This window comes from Oncorhynchus gorbuscha, unplaced genomic scaffold (assembly GCF_021184085.1).
Source record: "Oncorhynchus gorbuscha isolate QuinsamMale2020 ecotype Even-year unplaced genomic scaffold, OgorEven_v1.0 Un_scaffold_3124, whole genome shotgun sequence".
Taxonomy (NCBI): domain Eukaryota; kingdom Metazoa; phylum Chordata; class Actinopteri; order Salmoniformes; family Salmonidae; genus Oncorhynchus; species Oncorhynchus gorbuscha.
The window spans coordinates 42,604-47,500 of record NW_025747460.1 but is presented as its reverse complement, the minus strand read 5'-3'; positions in this window follow the sequence as shown (position 1 = coordinate 47,500).

Sequence of the window (4,897 nt, the reverse complement as noted above, 5' to 3'; positions counted from 1 at the left end):
GAGAGAGACACAGTGAGATGGAGAGAGACACAGTGAGATGGAGAGAGACACAGTGAGATGGAGAGAGACACAGTGAGATGGAGAGACACAGTGAGATGGAGAGAGACACAGTGAGATGGAGAGAGACACAGTGAGATGGAGAGACACAGTGAGATGGAGAGAGACACAGTGAGATGGAGAGAGACACAGTGAGATGGAGAGAGACACAGTGAGATGGGAGAGACACAGTGAGATGGAGAGAGACACAGTGAGATGGAGAGACACAGGAGATGGAGAGAGACACAGTGAGATGGAGAGAGACACAGTGAGATGGAGAGAGACACAGTGAGATGGAGAGAGACACAGTGAGATGGAGAGAGACACAGTGAGATGGAGAGAGACACAGTGAGATGGAGAGAGACACAGTGAGATGGAGAGAGACACAGTGAGATGGAGAGAGACACAGTGAGATGGAGAGAGACACAGTGAGATGGAGAGAGACACAGTGAGATGGAGAGAGACACAGTGAGATGGAGAGAGACACAGTGAGATGGAGAGAGACACAGTGAGATGGAGAGAGACACAGTGAGATGGAGAGAGACACAGTGAGATGGAGAGAGACACAGTGAGATGGAGAGAGACACAGTGAGATGGAGAGAGACACAGTGAGATGGAGAGAGACACAGTGAGATGGAGAGACACAGTGAGATGGAGAGAGACACAGTGAGATGGAGAGAGACACAGTGAGATGGAGAGAGACACAGTGAGATGGAGAGAGACACAGTGAGATGGAGAGAGACACAGTGAGATGGAGAGAGACACAGTGAGATGGAGAGAGACACAGTGAGATGGAGAGAGACACAGTGAGATGGAGAGAGACACAGTGAGATGGAGAGAGACACAGTGAGATGGAGAGAGACACAGTGAGATGGAGAGAGACACAGTGAGATGGAGAGAGACACAGTGAGATGGAGAGAGACACAGTGAGATGGAGAGAGACACAGTGAGATGGAGAGAGACACAGTGAGATGGAGAGAGACACAGTGAGATGGAGAGAGACACAGTGAGATGGAGAGAGACACAGTGAGATGGAGAGAGACACAGTGAGATGGAGAGAGACACAGTGAGATGGAGAGAGACACAGTGAGATGGAGAGAGACACAGTGAGATGGAGAGAGACACAGTGAGATGGAGAGAGACACAGTGAGATGGAGAGAGACACAGTGAGATGGAGAGAGACACAGTGAGATGGAGAGAGAGACACAGTGAGATGGAGAGAGACACAGTGAGATGGAGAGACACAGTGAGATGGAGAGAGACACAGTGAGATGGAGAGAGACACAGTGAGATGGAGAGAGACACAGTGAGATGAGAGAGACACAGTGAGATGGAGAGAGACACAGTGAGATGGAGAGAGACACAGTGAGATGGGAGAGACACAGTGAGATGGAGAGAGACACAGTGAGATGAGAGAGACACAGTGAGATGGAGAGAGACACAGTGAGATGGAGAGAGACACAGTGAGATGGAGAGAGACACAGTGAGATGGAGAGACACAGTGAGATGGAGAGAGACACAGTGAGATGGAGAGAGACACAGTGAGATGGAGAGAGACACAGTGAGATGGAGAGAGACACAGTGAGATGGAGAGAGACACAGTGAGATGGAGAGAGACACAGTGAGATGGAGAGAGACACAGTGAGATGGAGAGAGACACAGTGAGATGGAGAGAGACACAGTGAGATGGAGAGAGACACAGTGAGATGGAGAGAGACACAGTGAGATGGAGAGAGACACAGTGAGATGGAGAGAGACACAGTGAGATGGAGAGAGACACAGTGAGATGGAGAGAGACACAGTGAGATGGAGAGAGACACAGTGAGATGGAGAGACACAGTGAGATGGAGAGAGACACAGTGAGATGGAGAGAGACACAGTGAGATGGAGAGAGACACAGTGAGATGGAGAGAGACACAGTGAGATGGAGAGAGACACAGTGAGATGGAGAGAGACACAGTGAGATGGAGAGAGACACAGTGAGATGGGAGAGACACAGTGAGATGGAGAGAGACACAGTGAGATGGAGAGAGACACAGTGAGATGGAGAGACACAGTGAGATGGAGAGAGACACAGTGAGATGGAGAGAGACACAGTGAGATGGAGAGAGACACAGTGAGATGGAGAGAGACACAGTGAGATGGAGAGAGACACAGTGAGATGGGAGAGACACAGTGAGATGGAGAGAGACACAGTGAGATGGAGAGAGACACAGTGAGATGGAGAGAGACACAGTGAGATGGAGAGAGACACAGTGAGATGGAGAGAGACACAGTGAGATGGAGAGAGACACAGTGAGATGGAGAGAGACACAGTGAGATGGAGAGAGACACAGTGAGATGGAGAGAGACACAGTGAGATGGAGAGAGACACAGTGAGATGGAGAGAGACACAGTGAGATGGAGAGAGACACAGTGAGATGGAGAGAGACACAGTGAGATGGAGAGAGACACAGTGAGATGGAGAGAGACACAGTGAGATGGAGAGAGACACAGTGAGATGGAGAGAGACACAGTGAGATGGAGAGAGACACAGTGAGATGGAGAGAGACACAGTGAGATGGAGAGAGACACAGTGAGATGGAGAGACACAGTGAGATGGAGAGAGACACAGTGAGATGGAGAGAGACACAGTGAGATGGAGAGAGACACAGTGAGATGGAGAGAGACACAGTGAGATGGAGAGAGACACAGTGAGATGGAGAGAGACACAGTGAGATGGAGAGAGACACAGTGAGATGGAGAGAGACACAGTGAGATGGAGAGAGACACAGTGAGATGGAGAGAGACACAGTGAGATGGAGAGAGACACAGTGAGATGGAGAGAGACACAGTGAGATGGAGAGAGACACAGTGAGATGGAGAGAGACACAGTGAGATGGAGAGAGACACAGTGAGATGGAGAGAGACACAGTGAGATGGAGAGAGACACAGTGAGATGGAGAGAGACACAGTGAGATGGAGAGAGACAGTGAGATGGAGAGAGACACAGTGAGATGGAGAGAGACACAGTGAGATGGAGAGAGACAGTGAGATGGAGAGAGACACAGTGAGATGGAGAGAGACACAGTGAGATGGAGAGACACAGTGAGATGGAGAGAGACACAGTGAGATGGAGAGAGACACAGTGAGATGGAGAGAGACACAGTGAGATGGAGAGAGACACAGTGAGATGGAGAGAGACACAGTGAGATGGGAGAGACACAGTGAGATGGAGAGAGACACAGTGAGATGGAGAGAGACACAGTGAGATGGAGAGAGACACAGTGAGATGGAGAGAGACACAGTGAGATGGAGAGACACAGTGAGATGGAGAGAGACACAGTGAGATGGAGAGAGACAGTGAGATGGAGAGAGACACAGTGAGATGGAGAGAGACACAGTGAGATGGAGAGACACAGTGAGATGGAGAGAGACACAGTGAGATGGAGAGAGACACAGTGAGATGGAGAGAGACACAGTGAGATGGAGAGAGACACAGTGAGATGGAGAGAGACACAGTGAGATGGAGAGAGACACAGTGAGATGGAGAGAGACACAGTGAGATGGGAGAGACACAGTGAGATGGAGAGAGACACAGTGAGATGGAGAGAGACACAGTGAGATGGAGAGAGACACAGTGAGATGGAGAGAGACACAGTGAGATGGAGAGAGACACAGTGAGATGGAGAGAGACACAGTGAGATGGAGAGAGACACAGTGAGATGGAGAGAGACACAGTGAGATGGAGAGAGACACAGTGAGATGGAGAGAGACACAGTGAGATGGAGAGAGACACAGTGAGATGGAGAGAGACACAGTGAGATGGAGAGAGACACAGTGAGATGGAGAGAGACACAGTGAGATGGGAGAGACACAGTGAGATGGAGAGAGACACAGTGAGATGGAGAGAGACACAGTGAGATGGAGAGAGACACAGTGAGATGAAGAGAGACACAGTGAGATGGAGAGAGACACAGTGAGATGGAGAGAGACACAGTGAGATGGAGAGAGACACAGTGAGATGGAGAGAGACACAGTGAGATGGAGAGAGACACAGTGAGATGGAGAGAGACACAGTGAGATGGAGAGAGACACAGTGAGATGGAGAGAGACACAGTGAGATGGAGAGAGACACAGTGAGATGAAGAGAGACACAGTGAGATGGAGAGAGACACAGTGAGATGGAGAGAGACACAGTGAGATGGAGAGAGACACAGTGAGATGGAGAGAGACACAGTGAGATGGAGAGAGACACAGTGAGATGGAGAGACACAGTGAGATGGAGAGAGACACAGTGAGATGGAGAGACACAGTGAGATGGAGAGAGACACAGTGAGATGGAGAGAGACACAGTGAGATGGAGAGAGACACAGTGAGATGGAGAGAGACACAGTGAGATGGAGAGAGACACAGTGAGATGGAGAGAGACACAGTGAGATGGAGAGAGACACAGTGAGATGGAGAGAGACACAGTGAGATGGAGAGAGACACAGTGAGATGAGAGAGACACAGTGAGATGGAGAGAGACACAGTGAGATGGAGAGAGACACAGTGAGATGGAGAGAGACACAGTGAGATGGAGAGAGACACAGTGAGATGGAGAGAGACACAGTGAGATGGAGAGAGACACAGTGAGATGGAGAGAGACACAGTGAGATGAAGAGAGACACAGTGAGATGGAGAGAGACACAGTGAGATGGAGAGAGACACAGTGAGATGGAGAGAGACACAGTGAGATGGAGAGAGACACAGTGAGATGGAGAGAGACACAGTGAGATGGAGAGAGAGACAGTGAGATGGAGAGAGACACAGTGAGATGGAGAGAGACACAGTGAGATGGAGAGAGACACAGTGAGATGGAGAGAGACACAGTGAGATG